This window comes from Heterocephalus glaber, unplaced genomic scaffold, assembly GCF_053883595.1.
Source record: "Heterocephalus glaber isolate CG9 unplaced genomic scaffold, H.glaber_assembly_v1.0 deba00000470, whole genome shotgun sequence".
NCBI classification, from domain to species: Eukaryota; Metazoa; Chordata; class Mammalia; order Rodentia; family Bathyergidae; genus Heterocephalus; species Heterocephalus glaber.
The window spans coordinates 27,590,481-27,608,975 of NW_028258145.1; the positions used below are offsets into that span (position 1 = coordinate 27,590,481).

Genomic DNA, 18,495 nt, shown 5'->3' on the forward strand with positions numbered 1-18,495 from the left:
ACACCATTATTAAATGATCATTTCCCTACTGATTTGAGGTATCATCTTTGCCCTCCTTTGAATTTTATTCATACTTAGGCTATCTCTTTTTTAAAATTTATGTTATCTCTTTTTTATTATAAACATGAATTATAGATATGAATAAAAATCTGTGATATTTCCATACATGTATACAAAACACTGATCATACCCAACCTCTCTTCTTCCATCCTTGCCTCCTCATTCCCCCAGCATCCTTCCCAGTCCTTAATAATCACTATTCTATTTTCAGATTGACCTTTTTTTTCAGTTTTCTCATATAACAGAAAATCTGTGATATGACGATTTCTTCAATAGTCCTTCATATAGAGTAGTACTATATAGTAGCCATTTATCCTTCCTGACAGCCTCTGGACTTATTATTTAAAATACCTCTATTGAAAAGTCTTATTAAAATTTTCAATGGAAATAGATGCATTACATATTAAAATTACCTGTGGGGTGAACTGTTAGAATATTAAGTTTTTTCAATGTATGAATGGTGCATATTCGCATTAATATGCTTTCTTATATAACTTTTGTGTTTTTCTTCATATAGAGCTTGCACATTTCTTTAAAGGTTTTATATATTATATTATTATTCACATCAAATATAAATTACAAATATATATACATATATAATTTAAAATTTTGGTCACTAATTAAAATGCAATCATATTCCCATTTTTAAATAGATTATCTGTGCATTAGCAAGCAACTGATTTTTTAATAGTTATTTTGAAACCAGCTATGGCAATGAACCCCATATTCTTGCTGAGGTTCTATTTTTCTTGTTATTTTTCTCAGTTTTCCTGAGATAATCATATAGCCTATGAATATTTATTTTTTTATTATATCTACCGGTGTCCTATACTTATTTTTTACTAGATCTTTCGGAATAATGTTTTTTAAAACTGATAAATGTGAGTATTTTTTATATACCTAACTGTAACCAGAGTGTTTCTCTTAAAATCTCTGCTAAGTATGATGCCTGTAGGTTTAAAAGAGACATCGTCAATTCAGTTCCTAATTTAAGAGATTTAATCAGATCTAGATATTTTATTTACCAATTTTTTTTTTTGGTTACCTAATTTCCTAGTTTTCAACTCCTTTAGAACTGCTGAAGCAAATAGTATTTGGTTTTATGTCTTGTTCTTTTAGCACACTTCTAGATTTATTTGTTAATACAATATTTTATTTGCATCTTTGCTGTACATTACAACTTTATAAGCTTCAGTTTTTATTCTGTTCTTTCAAATTTAGGTTTCAGGGATAGGAATGAGTGAAATAAGTATTTTCTAAAATTTATTCTGTTGAATGAAATAAGTGAACTTTGTTAAGACCCTTTCTTCCTATCAATTTCCTAAATGATACCACCTCCCTATTTTTCTTTCTTCATCCTCAGCTAGTAACCCAGGACTTTTACCAAGCCCTTTAGGTAAAGCAAAGGGGGAAAAAAATAACACAATAAGTTATTGATTCAGAAAACCAGTGGGAGTAAGGTCCTCGAAACAGTTTAGAGATTTCCTCCTCTCAGCTTAGAAGTCTTGTCAGAGAATAATATACATGTAAGAAAAGAGCCCCACCTGCGTGCACCCTGTGCAGCATGGTTGTTGCAAAAGCCAAGCCCCAGAAAACTAGGGAGTCCAGCATCAGTTCTCAGGGACTCCAAGCTCCCAAAACTCTAACAAACCTATGATTAATATAACTGCTTATTTAAGATCCCAGTAATTCACATTTAGAGTTGGGAAATAAACATTGTAATTTTTAAAAATTAAACTTTACTTTTACTACATTGAGTTTCATTTTTGCTAGACCCTCCATTCCCATAAACAGCATGAATAAAGCAAGTAAATAAATACTATTGAGGAAGAAATACAAGCAAATCTTTCTCTGGATGAAAATATCAATATTGCCTATAGGTTATTGGTTTCTAACATTATTAATATAAATCAAGTTTGCCATGTTTTATTTTCATCACCACTTTGCTTTTGAAGTGGTAATTATTATGTTCTACTAATACCTAACACCCTCATGCTGTGTGAATGTGATTAAATATTTATAGAGAGCCTACAGAGTATATTCCCTGACTCGAAGTCTACAAAAGTCAGTAAAAATCAGTCGTGGTTTCTGCCCTCAAGGAGCTTATAGGCAAGCAGGAGAAATAGATATTAATAAGGCATTATTCAATGATTATTCAAATCAATGCATAATTACATCATCTTTAGCTCTAGTAAAGAATATTAATGCAATGAGAAAAACCCACACTGTCTGAATGCCTTACAGATTAAAAGAGGAATAGAAATTAGAAGTTAGAGTGTAAGGGATGGACATTGTGGCAGACACTGTAGATTGGCTATGCAAAAGCTATTTATAGCTCCCTTCTCCCTTGCCATCCCCTGCTAGTGATGCAGGGAGCACAGGCCATAGGACAGTCTGTGGGTCAGTGGAATGCTCTAAGAAGCATCTAGGCCAAGCTTCTCTTCCTGATTAAAACATAAACAACTACAAGGAGAAATATCTTTTTACCTCTTGCTTTTCTCCCTGCTTTGAAACACAGGTGCAAGACCTACAAGCTAGATGCACATTTTATGCATAAGAATAACCCCTGCTCACTAAAGACTGTGAATTAGAGAAGGAGATTGGCATCACTTTGTAGATCCCTGATATACATCCCAGCCCCACACCGCCAAGCTCTGGGCTCTTGTTACTAAAAGCAATGGAACGTCTATTTCTTTAAGCCCTTGTTAAACAGATGTTCTGTTATTTATTCTGTTATGTCTGTTATTCTATGAAATTCTAACTAATTAAGAAGAGTGAGATCAAGTGAGAAGGAAAGAATTCTAGACAAGGTAACTGCATTTATGAAAACTCTGAGCAAGAGGAAGAATGATGAACTGGGGAAATAAATACTCTTCATTTATATTTTCCATCACTTGCATTAAAAATTTGTCCACAAATAAAATTAAACTGAAAGTGGAAGAAACAAAAAAATCACAATTCATAAGCACTGTTGTAATTCCTTACCATCCCAACTATTAATGGAGCCTCTCAGTAATGAAACTCACTACAGGCTGATAGTAAACACGATAAGCTGAGAGTTACTGCAATTGTCACTGTGGGTCCAACCATTATTTCATACTTAGGACAGCAAGAGACGAAGAATGAGTGACCACAGGGATAATGTTAGATCCATTTAATCTATTTTTAATATGCCTAACATTTTATATGAGGAATCATAAATTAATTTTACATCAGACAGTTAAGTATCAATAGTCTGGAGTATATTCACTTTTGTTGTTGTTGTTTCCCTTATTGACCCTTATTGAACTTAGCTCAGGTTATGTTACAGTTTATATCTAGATGTCCCCCCAAAGCCTCATGTGCTCATAGGTGGGGCTTTGGGGAAGTGATGGATCATAGGGGCATGATAGTTTATAGCTAAATATAATGTTAGGAGGTGAAGCGAGGTTGGAGGGGATGGGTCACTGGGGGCATGGCCTAAAAGAGTCAGTCTCACTCCCTCTTCCCTTGATCCTGCTCTGCTTCCCACCACTATGCCATAAGCAACCCTCTTTGGCCAGGCCCCTCTGCTGGTCTGCCTTGGAGTCCACTAACTATGAACTGAAACCTCTACAAACTGTGAGGCAAATAAACCTCTCCTTTAACTTGCATGTGTTGAGTATTTTATCCCAGCTACAAGAAAGTAACTAAGACAGACGTTTTTATTTTTTTATTTCTTTCTGCTTTCTTTCTTTCTTTCTTCCTTCCTTCCTTTCTTTTTTATTTTTTCCTAGGTGTTTTTCAAGAGAATTTGGGAAGGAAGTTTTTCAAAATTATCCTTCACTCTTTGCTCTAACTACAAGTTTACATTTTTTTAATGACATTAGTAGAAGTTACTATAATATTGAGGTAAAATATGATTAGCAGTGTCAACTGGAGACATCAAATTCCACAGATAGAAAGTGGAATGAGATGGCTTAGTAAACCATTAGATATTTGGAAGGGAGTAGGATTAGGAACGAGTAAGAAGAAAGAATTCAGATTTCTCCCAGCTTACTAACTTGGGAAAATCAATGGACACAGGTCAAACCTAGAAAACAGGAGGCAGAATGTACTGTGAAAAAATATCCACACACTCACTGTAGAACATCTACATATTCCCTGTACACATTCATTCAAGAGCTGGTTATGGATGATAATGCTGTATAACACACAATCAAAAGAGCTGGTTATGGATGATAATGCTGTATAAAAGTAAGCATAAGATCTCAGTGGTATACAGCAATAGCCAATTGTTCAGTTTAATTTGCTGGGCTCACTCACATGTCTGGAACTAACTAGTCACCAAAAGGTCTCACCTGGCCTCAGCAGAAATGATAGGGCCACCCAGCTCTTCTCTGTGTGTCCTTCATTCTTCCACAGGTTAGCCAAGCAAGTAGTCACATATTAGCACTTTTTTCAAGTCTATGTCCACAAATACCTGACTAGGCAAAGAAAGTCTTAAAACTAGAACAGGTTAAAGGTTGGAGAATTATAGTCCACCTCTTTAGTGACAAGAGCTTCATAACAAATGGAAACAATATAAGGAAGCATTAAATTATTGGGATCATTAATGTAATTAGTGTACATGTAAACTACGTACCAGGCATTGTTCTAGATCCTAAGGGGCTAGCAGAAAGCAACAATAAAAAAGACTTGTTCTTCATTTCAGTGAGATAGACAGAAATCAAAATGTATCATTTTGAGTATCAATAAGCACTGTACATTGAAAAGAGTTAGAACATAGAGTGGTGGTAGAAAATAGAAGGAAGCTATTTTAAATAGAGAGATGAGAAAAGGCCTTTTTGAGGAGATGATGTTTGAACAAAGACTTGTATAATGTGATGGATCCTGCCTGCCATGTGATGAGCTTGGAGAAGGACTTCCCGGATAGAAGGGACCCTGAGGGAGAAATAGGTTTGGCAGTAAAGCCTAGGTGGTTGAATTGGGGTAAGTTATAGGGAGAAAGGCCAATGAGGTTAAAGAAGAAGGCCGTGTAGATCACATGTGTTAATCAGAGTAGACTATGGCATGATCCATAACTGACAAATTGCAATGGCTTAATAATACACAGTTCATTCATTTTAAGTCTACTGCAAGTCTAATTTCTCTCCTCTGCAGTGTCCTGAAAAATTTACTTGGTTGCAGACTTCCATTTTGTGGCTCAGCTGCCTCAATCTGAGCTTTTTAGTTGCTATGTTATAGGAAGAAAGGAGAGACCATGAGCTTTAACCATCCAAAAGTGATGCACATTATGTCTCCATACAATTCATTACCAAGGACTCAAGGCACTGACTGGCCCAACTACAATGGCTCTGGAAAATGTAGGACAGCACGTGAATATTTGGTAAACATTAAAAGTCTTTGTCACAGCTGGATATGTCTCAATTTTATTGTGTATATGATGAGAATCAGAGGATTGTAAGCAGGGAAGAACATAATCTTACCTACATGTCTAAAAGTTCACCTTCTGGTGTGTGGAAAATAGACAAGAGTGGAAGCAGGAAGACCAGTTAGGAGCTCTCCTAACTATGGTGACCCCAGGAGGAAGATTTTGGTAGCTTAAACCATGACATAATGATACAGATGGTAAGAGGTGATCAGATCTGGGACATATTTCAAAAGTAAAATCAAAGAATTTGCTGATGGGATATATGTGGGAAAGAAGAAAAAAGAGCAATCAAAAGTGACTGAGGTTTGATGCTAAGCAGCTGGGAGAATAGCATTTCCACTTATTAAGATGAGATAAGTGGAGAAAAGATAAATTCAAGAGCAGAAATTAGGTGTGATTTTTGGCTCTGGTAAGTTTAAGACAGGCATCAGAAAGAGAAGTAGAGATATTATGTTAATAAGCAGTTGCTTTGTAAATCTGGAGTTTGGAAGGTTAGGAAGAGCTAGGATACAAATGTGGAAATTATTAACATGTAAGTAAAATCACTGGATTATGTGCAGTCACCTAGGGAAAAGAGCAAGAGACAGTTGCCCTTGTCTGGACTGAGGGAAACTCCGAATTACAAAATGAGGAAAATAAGAAAAAACTAGCAAATATAACCAAGAATAAATAGCCAATGAGTCAAGAAAACTAACAGGTAGGGTTACTGGAAGCTAAATAAGAAAACATTTCAGGAAGAAAGAAGTTATCTACTGTATCATAAATTGCTGAGAAGATTAGGACAAAGTCTGGATCATTCGATATGACAAAACAAGATCATTGCTGACATAAAAGTGGTTTTAATAATGTGTTAGGAGTGACTGGAATGGGATAACAGAAGACTGTGAGGGAAGAAGTAGTTATCAATGGGAAAAAATGAAAAATATAGCAAGTAGAGGGCCATGAGTTTGAGGGAGTTTTTTAATTTGTTCTTTGTTTTTATGGCTTTTTTGTTTGTTTTTCTTTAAGAGGGAAGGTATTACAACGTGTTTTGCTAGAGGCACGAATAGGGAATCTGAGAGAGAGAAATGTATGATGCTGGTAAGGGGAAAATTGAGGAGCAAAGCTTTTGGGTGAGCAAATGGAATGGGTCCAATGGATGAGCAAATGGGAATGGGTCCAATGTTGGCTTTCAGTGGGGAATGATCCATTTTAGCTGGAAAGAAGGTGCACTTATGCGCAGCAGTGAAGATACATTGACAGGATTAATGATAAAATAACATAGTCCGTTGTTATTGTTTCTAATTTCCAGGTGAAACAAAAAACAAGATTATCAGCTGAAGGTGAGGTAGAGAAGTTAAAAAACAGTCATGTTATAAAGTTGATAAGTCAAATACAACTAGAGAAATATGATCTTCAAGCAATGCTGAAGGAGCAGTAGAGATTTGTGAAACCCTGGATGAAAAAATTTTCAGATCAATCAACATAATGTATTTTTTTTTATAAAACAAGAAGACAGCAGGCAAAAAATCATTACTGTTGGGATTTTATCAGGAGGAAAATCGAGAAGAGCATCAAAAAAGAATTAAGATGTATTATGTACATGTACCAACTGCCCATGGTGAATGTAATCATTATGAACTGCAAATATGAACCAATAAAAAGAAATTGTTTTAAATGTAGTTGAAGTTATATGCAAGGATCAATTATATGGCTTGTCAATGGAGTCTAAACTTGATAAATACAGAAGCATGGACCTGAGTTGGTGATAGACAATAGGAGGTGGTGGGGTAAATGGACTGGAAATCCTGATGAGTACGAAGAATTGTTGGACCCGTACTGAAAAGGATGTGAAGAAAAAGCCCTGACATAGAAATTTTGAGAATAAGGTGGTTATCAGTGATAATAAAGTCCAAGTAATAATTCATTTTGACAGCAGAAGTGTGGAGTGAGGGGAACATACGGAATTGGAAATTAAGATGCCAAGGAAGTGGGTCTCAGATTGATCATATATGTGGATACTGTGCTCACTAAAAGGGAAGACAGTGATCCAGGGGCTAAAATCTCCAAATAATGAAAGAAAAAGTGTAGTAGATGAGTTGGGGAATGGCCTCAACACAGTGTAGCAAGTGGGGTAGTCTGATAACAGAAACTTCAGTGGAGCTTCAGAAAGAAGGAGTAATGGTCTAGACGTGACAGTGAGGAGCAAGGTGGACATCAGCCACTGGTCCAGTCTCTGCCTGAGGTAGATGACTGTGGGAGGAAGAACGCCAACCCCCTAAGATGTCTGTAATGGGAGACGTGATGTTACTGAACAACCAAGTTACAGGTGACAAGACAAAACAAACAAAAAAGATGAAAGGAACCTTTGAATAAGAGGGTGAGATTTTGCTAAAGACAGCCTATGTGTTCCATGGGGATTAGGGAGGGTGGAAAGATACATCAAGCTAGAAAAATGTTTGGAACCATATTGCAGATAAAAGCTCCGATGATAATCAGTACCTAAAGAAACCCAACCCTCTGGGGTGATGCCACAGGACAGGCAGAAGTCTTATCAGAGTGTACAGCCCTCAGTGAGATTCCCTGAAATCCTACTGTGGGAAGAATGGTCTTGCCAAAGACCTCAGAAGTACAAAAGCCCCCTCTAGAGATTTTCCTAGGAAAGTATATGACTCTGGGAGTGGAAGGCTTACCAGATATATGCAATATATAGTGGAAGAAGTGCATGATAACCATAGCAAATATAGGCTTCATAATATTTTGAAGGAGATTGAAGGGAGTGAAATCCAATGCATAGTTAATAGGCTCTTCTCAAATGAGAAGGGCAACAGGGATCTGAGAAGGAGCAGATTCAATGCCCTACATTTTTTTAACAAATCTTATATAACCCCTTATTGTAGTAAAATAAAATTTATTGATTTTATACTCTACTTATACATACCTTTCCAAGGGGAAAATCTATATAATGTTCTAACACTATTATAAAAGATGAGATAAACAATTTATAATCAAATATGGAAATGCTCAGGCACACACATTAGGATAGAGGATAAGTGTGCTAGGCTTATACCTTTGTTTAGAATAAAGAGAATGTGTCAGCAACAGCTGCAGGCAGATACAGGAATGAGATTTCTTTTGTTACTTTTTTTCTTCTGGCAACCTAAATACAGGGAACCATGCTGCTGTTAGTAAAATGATGTTCTGAAATGGAGATCAGTTCTTAGTAATAAACAACAAATAAAAACGTTCCTTATTTTATTTACTAGTTAAGCTCCTCAAAAATCCAGGCCATATTTAAAAAAAAAACATTCAAAATACTCTTTTTGTAGTGAGCAGGATAATGGCCTCCCCAAAAATGTCTACATCCTAATTCCCAGAATTTATTAACACAGCAGTCCCTCCTCATCTTTCCTTTTGCTTTCCACAGTTTCAGTTACCACAGTCAACTGTGGTCTAAAAAAATTAAAAGGAAAACTTCAGAAATAAGCAAATTCATTTTAAACTGTGCAACTGTTCTGCATAGTGTGATGAAACTTCATGCGATCCTGCCCAAGATGGGAATCATCCTTTTGTCCAATATATGCACATTGTATATGCTGTACTCAGTAGTAGTCTCAGCTATCAGATCAATTGTCATGGTATTACAGTGTGTGTACTTATTTTATTTAATGGCCCCAAAGTACTGGAATAATGATATATTAATTTTACTAATTATATGAATACAATCTCTTTTATAGTTGTTTCATTTTAGTAGTTATTACCTTTAATCTCTTATTGTTCCTTATTTATAAACTTTATTAGAGGTATCAGAAGGACAAAACACAGTTTCATAGGGTTCTATACTATCCAATGTTTTACCCCATGGGTGTATTGGAATATATTTCCCAGGGATAAAGAGAGACTGCTCTGTGTTGCTTTACATGGCATAGGGACTTTGCAGATGCCATTAAGGGTCTTGTGGTGGGGAAATGATCCCAGACTATCTGTGTAGGCCCAGAATAATCACAAGGGTCTTTATAAGTGAACATGAGACACAGGAGGTCAGAGAGCAATTTGAAGATTCAGTGCTGTCCCCTTTGAAAATGGAAGAAGCAGCCATGAAAGAAGGAATACAAGCAGTGGCTGGAATCTGAAACAGAAAAGGAATGGATATTCCCCTCCAGTGTGCAGGAGGATTGTAACCCCGCCAACAAGGTGATTTTAACCCAGCAAACCCATTTCTGGACTCTAGACTTGTAAAATAATAAATTTGTGGGGTTTTTTTAAAAGCAGTAGGAAATAGTCACTTGATTTATGTGAAAATCAAGTCGTTTAGGTAAGGTTGTAGGTTAGGTTTTAGGTTTTTAACCTGTATGAATATCTGGAAGGACACTCAAAATCATTTGAGATGTGGGACATTATTTCCTCATGCAAGACTTTCCCACTTATGCAAAGCACCCAGCATCCCTGACTCCCTCCCACATGTAATTGCCAGCAACTCCCTGGCATCACTGACAGTCAAATACAACTGCACAAATGCCTAATTTGCAAAAATAAATGTATTCTGAATAGAGGAGATTAGGGGGCATTTATGTCTGAACACTTTTCTGAAGCAGAAAGCCAATTTCAAAGATACTTTCATGGACCTTTAGTACCTTGGCACTCAGTTGCCTCAAAGCAAACATTGTTTCAGAATCAAGATCAATAACCTAATGGAATTCTGATCAATCAATAAAGACTCTCAAATTGATTTTATAAAAGCCTGTGTTTAGCTCCACCTTGTCCCCTGATAGTGGAACTGAAAACAGACCTGCAATTGATAATAGAAGTCATAGCAATCCATATCCACCTAGCTTCCCAGGGAGACATCTTAATGAAATCCCTAACCATTACAAAAACTCACAAGTGGAGAAAATTAATGTAATTAAAATAGAAAAAGAAGTGATTCCCCATTTATTCTACATTGCCATGGATTATGGGGAATTAAAAAGAAGCATTTATATAACACTCCCTCACTCAGCAGCCATGTTGTCATTAGCAAAGGTGGGCATACTTAGCAACTGCTTTGAGGAGAGGAATGTTAGAAAAAAAAATACACAGTAGTTCTCTGTGTTACAGTGAATACCATAACACTGATGCCACTCTAGGGTGCCATGGGGCATTTAGGGTATAATACCCAGAAAAAAGACCACAGAATTCAGGGAAGGAAACACACCTTGGGAGCCAAGACAGAAAAGTCCACCAGTTTGGGAGTGAAGCTCCAGAGTGGTCAAGGACCTAAGGCAAGAGAATGAATGTTTCCTCCTGAGCCTCAGCGTGGTCAGCAGCCCTCACCAGGGAGACTAGTCAGCAGCGCATTCTTTAGCACATCAGGCTGTCTGTCCTCAGGGAAGGCTCAGGAAAATGGAGTAAGGTAAGACAGCTCATTACAGAACTGTTCTTTGCATAAGAACAGGGAGCTCTAATTTCTGCCTTTCTCTCTACTTAAGAATATAATCTGATCATTGCCAAGTCAGATGATATTCTTTTTTGGTGAAGGGAAAGTATGATGAATAGTCTTTCAAGATAAAAGAGTAGATAATTGTTGTATAATCAGACAAAACTCACCTTAGAGTTTGCAAGAGGCTCACCCCACTGTGAAGATTAGTAAGTGAGTTGTTTTCCACCTTTTTTTACCTGCTTCATTATGGAGAAGTCAGCTGCTAAATTCCTCCAGTCATTCCCAACCCTCCTTCATTTTTCATACTCCTTCAGTTTTATTTGTCAAGCAGATCAAAAGCCAACTTCATAGGTAGAAAATGATCCCTATTTACTATTCATGGTTCAGAAAGTAATACAAAGAGGCATTAAAAGAATTGACAGTGATAAGGTGTGATAGAGGCACAGTGACAAGAACTCTGAAATCTCTCATTTATCAACAAATATTTGGTCACTGGAACTTCAAGGTTAATCCGGCAGTCAGTTAATAATCCCTAACAAAGCCTCCTGAGGCTGTATGCTTGCAATGCAATGCTCAACAAAGTAGATGAAATAATGGAAACCTACAATAGCAGTGGGTACTAAGGTTAACAACTGAATTTATGCTGGTGTCTAGGGCAATTATCATTTGATTGCAAGAAGTTTAGCAATGCCTATCCCTCTTATGCCCCTTTGACCAGGGTTGTACCTTGTCTAGGACGGAAGATAGAGAATTGAACCACCAGTAGTTTTGTGAGCTAAATTTTGTGCACATGCACACACACACACACACATACACACACGCACACCAAAATTCGTATGTTAAATTCCAAAGACAGGTGTGGCACATGTCTGTATATCCCAACAACTCTGGAGGCTAAAGCAGGAGAATTGCTTGAGCCCCAGAGTTCAGGGCCAGACTAGGAAACACAGCAACAAGATTTCATCTCTTAAAATTACATATATATGTATATATGTATGTATATGTGTATACATACACATACACATATATATTACTAAACCACAGTACCTCAGATGGGGTGTTATTTGGAAATAGGATTTTTAAAGAGGTAATCAAGTTTAAATACCATTTGGGAGGACCCTCATTCAATTACTATTGTCCTTATAAAGAGAGAAATCTAGACACACAGAAGGAAAACAATGCAAAGAGACTCAAGGAGAAAACAGGCATCCACACGCCCAGGGAAGAATTCTGTAACAGATGCATCCATCATACCATTCTGAAGGAAACAATCCTGCCCACACCTAGATCTTGGACATCAAGATTTGAGAATTGTAAATACATTTCTGTTGTTTAAGCCACCTGGTTTGTAGTACATGTTATGGCACCCCTAGAAAACTACTCCAATTACTTTATGCTGCTTTCTTGAGACAACAGGAGCAGCACCTCCAGGCAAGTCATCATTTTCCAGGGGTCCAGAAGAATGTCCTCCTCACCCTCTCCTCTTCCCCACTTGATAGCCTCTTGTCCTGGGATGCTACAGCTTCCAGGCTGCAGCAGGACAGGCTGGACACAGGGATGAGACGGGTATTGGCACCTTAGATGTGTGTTCAGACCCCTGTCAAGAGAGAGCCCCAAAAGTACATGAGGAGCTGTCATCTCTCAGAGTCCTTCCTGGATCAAAGATTTATGTAGCTATTTGTTCTTATACAGAAATGGGCACTTGGGAGAAGTAAAATTTCCACATCAGTTCAGTTCATAACTACACAAAATTGTAGATCTAAAAACTTGGGCTGGGCTATTCAATGTGCCTTTCAAACACAGATCCTAAAAGAGAGTCTACCAGTTCCAAATGCCCAGTGGCACCTCTTTGTGCCAAAACTAGTTGGTTGGGTTATCATTCAAGAAACCAGTTGGGGGTTTATAAAAATGATATTGCAGCACAAGATGAGAAGAGAATTCTCCTAAAGAATTAAAGAAAAAAATTTTTAAACAATTTAGCACAAGAAGAGAAAAACAAAATATTCACTTTAGTTTCTCTGAATGTACAGGAAAATTTTGTCTCTCTCAAATAGAGAAGTCAGTTAAGAAAACAAAAAGATCTGATTGAGAGAAGGCCACAAACAAACTAATAATGCATTTCAGAATTAAAATTTCACTGAAGGTAGTAAGGGACACAGAAACATCAAATTTGTCATGGAAAAACATTGTAAATTGTTCTACAACAGAGAAGAAAGGGAAAGAAAAATGAAAATTTGAGAGAGAAGTTATCAATTATGAAAAACATAAGCTAGAAATTCAACTTCTCAAAGCAGCTGTTCTTTTTAAAATTAATTTTATTGGTACATATTAGGTATGCAATATAATGACATTCATCATTGGAAATTTGCACCTTTACATAATCTTGCTTGGTTCTTATTTTATCCCCATTCTCCTGCCCTCCCTTCAACCCCTTCATCCCTCCCTATTTACAAAGACTTTGTTTCCTTTTTTTCATTTTCTCATATTAATTCCATTCCCTGCTTTCTTTTCTCCTACCCCTCCAACTTCCCCTTCCCCTTTGCACCTTTACTTCCTATTTCACATTATCTACTATACCTTTTAGTCCTTATTTACACTTTCATTTTCTCACACTAGAGAAACTTTGGTATTTATACACATGTGCCCTATTTATTTCACTTAAGAGTATCGCCTCAATGTGCTATAAATGTATCCAGTTTCTTGTTTTTTATGGCTGAGTAGTACTCCATTTTATTTTTTAAAAAACACACACATGCACACACTTTCTTTATCCAGTCAGCAGTTGATGGGCAATTGGGCTGCTTCCAAGTTTTAGCGATTACAAATTGTGCTGCTATGAACATGGGTGCACATATATCACTGTGGTATGATTCTTTTAATTCTTTGGGGAAGATAACCAGCAGGGAAATAGCTGGGTCAAATGGGACTTCCAGTCCTAGTTCTTTGAGGTATCTCCATACTGATTTCCACAGTGGTTGCACCAGTCTACACTCCCACCAGCAGTGGAGCAGGGTTCCTCTTTCCCCACAGCCCCACCAGCATTTGTTGTTGGTTGATTTCATGATAGCAGCCATTCTTTCTGGAGTGAAGTGGAATCTCAGTGTTGTTTTCATTTGCATCTCTCAAATGACCAGTGATGTTGAATATTTTTTCATATGTTTCTTTGCTATTTCTATTTCTTTGTCTGAGAAATGTCTGTTCATTTCAGATGCCCATTTTTGGATTGGGTCTTTAAATTTGGGAGGTCTGATTTTTTTAAGTACTTTATAGATTCTAGATAGTAGACCTTTGTCTGAGGGCCAGCTGGTAAAAATTTTTTCCCACATTCTTCACACTGTTGGTGGTTTCTCTTGCTGTGCAGAAGCTTTTTAATAAGAAGAGATCCCACTTGTTGATTGTTTGTGCTAGTTCACAGGCAACTGAGGTGTTATTCATAAAATCTTTTCCTACACCAATATCTTCAAGAGTTCTACCTAGCCTTTGTTCCACCAGTTCAGCATTTCTCTTTAAATTTTTAGATCTTTAATCCATTTCCATTTTAGTTTAGTGCATGGTGAGATATACAGGTCTACTTTTAATCATGGACAAGTTGAAACCCAATTTTTCTAGCACCATTTATTGAAGAGGCTATCTTTCCTCCAGTGAGGGTGTTTGGCTCCTTTGTCAAAGATGAGATGGCTGAGTGTGTCTGGAGTTTTTTCTGCATCTTCTGATCTGTTCCACTGGTCGTCAGGTCTGTTTCTTTGCCAATACCACACTGTTTTTATCACAGCAGATTTGTAGTATAGTTTCAAGTTGGGGGTTGTGATACCCCCTGCCATGTCTCTGTTGCCTAGAATTGCTTTTGCTATTCTAAATCTCTTCTTATTCCAAATGAATTTTTGAATTGTTTTCTCCAGCTCTGTCAAGTATACTCCTGGGATTTCAATGGGGATTGCATTGAATCTATAAAGCAGTTTTGGAAATATGGCCATTTTCACTATGTTGATTCTTCCTACCCAAGAGCAAGGGATGTCTTTCCATTTTCTGATATCATCTTCAATCTCTCCTTTCAGAGTGCTATAGTTTTCAGAGAAGAGGTCTCTGATTTCTTTTGTTAGATTGATTCCTAGGTATTTTAGTTTTTGGATGCTATTGTGAAAGGAATTATTTGCCCTATTTCTCTCTCAGTGAGTCTGTTGTTCATGTCGAGGAAAGCCATTGATTTTTGTGAGCTGACTTTGTATCGAGCTACATTACTGAATTTGGTTATTAAGCCTAGAAGACTTTTGGTGGAGTCTTCTTTTCTTGGGGTCTTCTATATAGAGTATCATGTCATCTGCAAATAATGACAATTTGACTTCTTTGTTTCCTATCTTTATTCCTTTTATTTCCTTCTCTTGTCTAATTGTCATGACTAATGTTTCCAAAACTATGTTGAATAGGAGGGGTGATAGTGGACATCCTTGTGTTGTTCCTGATGTTAGTGTGAAAGATTTCAGTATTTGACCATTTAGTATGATATTGTCTGTTGATTTTTCATAGATGGCTTTTTACCAGATTGAAATAGAGACCATCTATTCCAAATTTTTGTTGAGTGTTTATCATAAATGTGTGCTGGATTTTGTCAAATGCTCTTTCTTCATCTATTGAGATGATCATGTGTTTTTTGTCCTTGACTCTATTAATACAGTGTATTATATTTATTGATTTGTGTATGTTGAACCATCCCTGCATCCCTGAGATGAATCCCACTTGGTCAGGGTGTATGATCTTCTTGATGATCTTCTGCATTCTATTTGCCAGTATCTTATTAAGGATTTTTGCATCTATGTTTATTAGTGAGATTGGCCTATATTTCTGTTTTTCAGTTGGGTCAATGTGGTGCTTGCTCCCGGGAAGGAATTCGGGAGTATTGCTTCTCTTTCAATTTCATTAAAGAGTTTAAGGAGTAGTGGCAGTAGTTCCTCTCTAAATGTCTTGTAGAATTCAATACTGAAGCCATCAGGACCCAGGCTTTTCTTAGTTGGTAAGTTTTTAATTACATTTTCAATTTCATTGATTGATATTGGGTGTTTTAGAATTTTTAGGTCTTCTTCGTTTAACTGTGATAATTCATACATATCTAAGAATCTGTCCATTTCTTCTATGTTTTCCATCTTATTGGCATATAGGTTCTGGAAGTAGATATTGATGATCCTCTGGATTTCTGCTGGGTCCATTGTAATTTCATCCTTTTCATTCCTAGTTGTGTGAATTGGGGCCTTTTCTTTCCTTTTTCTGATAAGGTTGGCTAAGGGGCAAACCAACTGTTCTTGAAAAGGAAACCACCACAAGTTGAATAATTATCATAAAGTTACTGTACAGTAAATTTCCTGAGTGCAATCTACTTTCCAGAGTCTATGTGGGCGGGGCTCACATACTCATAACATTAATGGGGAAAAACTGCACTTATTAATATTCTTTTTATTTTTTTGTTAAATTTTTGAATTCTGACTTCTTTTCATTTTATTTTATTTTTTTAGTACTGTTTGTAATTCATGCAGTTTACGATCATCTTGGAGCATGATCGCATGTACATATTACAGCTTGGTTTTTTTTTTTAATCCCCTTCTCTCCCTCTCTCCTCCTCCTCTGGTTCCCAGTCAACATTTTCATACCTGTTGATACTATTTGTTTTAGCACAGACTATGACTTATAATGTTTACATTGAATAGGGTTATAAGGTTCCTGTACATGGCACATCTTTATTCTTCTCATTTTCCCTTCCCTTGCTCCTTTTCCTTGTTCCCTTGGTCCGTTTCCCTATTGGATGAGGTCTGTCCCCTTGTCCCTCTCTATCCATCTTTTATCATCTTCTTTGTTTATACTATACCTCATTCAAATGAAGGATACCATATGGTATTCATGGTTGTGTGTCTGATTTATTTCACTCAGGATTATGTATTCCAGGTGCATCCATTTTCTTACAAATGCCTCAAATTTGTCATTGTTTATAATCAAGGAATTCTAACTGTAAATTTTTAAATTTCTTCATATGTCCCAACAGGAAAAATCAAAGATACCTAAAAGGAAACAAAAATTACTCTGGCTTCAGTTTTGGGATAGATGGCAATAAAGGTCAGAGAGTAACAGAGAAAACTGTATATGGTGTTTTTGAATAGAAATGATTGCAAACTTGTATACTTAGCTACTTTGTTATTCATGCATAAAAGATATTCTCAAATACTCAAAGACTTTGAAAACAGAACACTCGCAACCTTTTCCTAGATAAAAACTAAGTCAATGCAAAGACATATTATAACCACTGAAGAAATGAATCAAAATTTAAAACTGAAAGGAAGAGAAATGGACACAAAATAATGAGATTTTAATCTATCAAACATGAGCTCCACCCAATTACTGTATAGTAATTAAACTGGAAGCACAAGTTTATTTCTAAAATAAATCTTGAAACAAGTTTATATTTTATTAAACACAGTAATACAGTAATAACTTTCAGTAATTATTACACTTAGATTTAGCTGGATTGGGAGATGGAAATAAGTATTTACGGAAGGAGTAAAGCCATTGTAAATTAGGTTATTGTTGATTTAATAATTACAGAAATGTAGACTAAAGCATACTTTGCCTAACATTTATTTGTGTTTTTTTCTGATTACAAAGGTAAGAGATGTTAATTTGGAGAATAGAAAATCAAGAAAGAAAAAAGTCTCTTGCAATCATAACATCCAGAAACAATCATTGCTAGTATACTTACATTTCATCCTCAGAGCTAGTCTGCTATACTTGCAGTTTTATAATATGCTCTTTCCATGTAACTGAATAAATCCTTAACCAGTCAGATTTGTAATGACTGATAGCAAATGATCCCATTTGTATTAGTTTTTTTTATTGCTGTTGTTACAAATTACCACAAACTTAAGGGCTGGAGAGGACATGAATTTATTTTATTACAGATCTGCAGAAGTCTGACAGAGGCTTCATTTGTCTGGGCTCATTCTTTTGTGACACTGGAAGAATCTGTTTCCTTGCTTTTCCTTAGCATATTGAGACCACCTATATTCCTTGGCTCATGCTGTCCTATAAGTAACACCATTAATATCACATCTCTCTGACCACTCTACTGCTCCCTTACCTTCCTAGGACAACAGTTGAGAAAGACTGTCCACTTAAGGACCTGTGTGATTAGATGAGACAAACTTGATAAACCAAGATAATCTCCCATTTGAAGAACTTTATCCGCTTCTGCAAATCTCTTGTGCCACGTAAGGTAACACTTTTCACAAATTCCTGGGTTTAAGATTTGGACCTCCTGGGATTAGGAGGATCATTATTCTGCCAACCAAAGTATTATGTGGTCATAGCTTATTTAATCAATTCCCTTTGTTTGGCATTTGTTTTACTATTTTAAAAATAAATTTTAAAATTCTACATGAGTCTGTGAAAACTGAGTATTTCCACAGGACAAATTTCTAAAATTAAAATTCTAAGTCAAGGACTATTTTTTTAAAATGCCAAAGTTCTTGACATTTACTCCCTGAAAGGTTTCAATGCATCTCTTTCCAGTAGACTACGAAAATATTTTATTTTGTACCTTACAATTGGGGACCATATACTTACTTTTTAAATATTTGAAATTCAATGAGTATTATTGTGCCAACTG

General features: G+C 36.3%; 1 protein-coding gene across 1 annotated transcript in view; it reads left to right on the forward strand.

Moving 5' to 3' along the window:
• The window catches only part of Tacr1 (tachykinin receptor 1), a 212,268-nt gene that overhangs the window by 21,990 nt on the left and 171,783 nt on the right, over positions 1 to 18,495 (forward strand). The window lies entirely within an intron of this gene.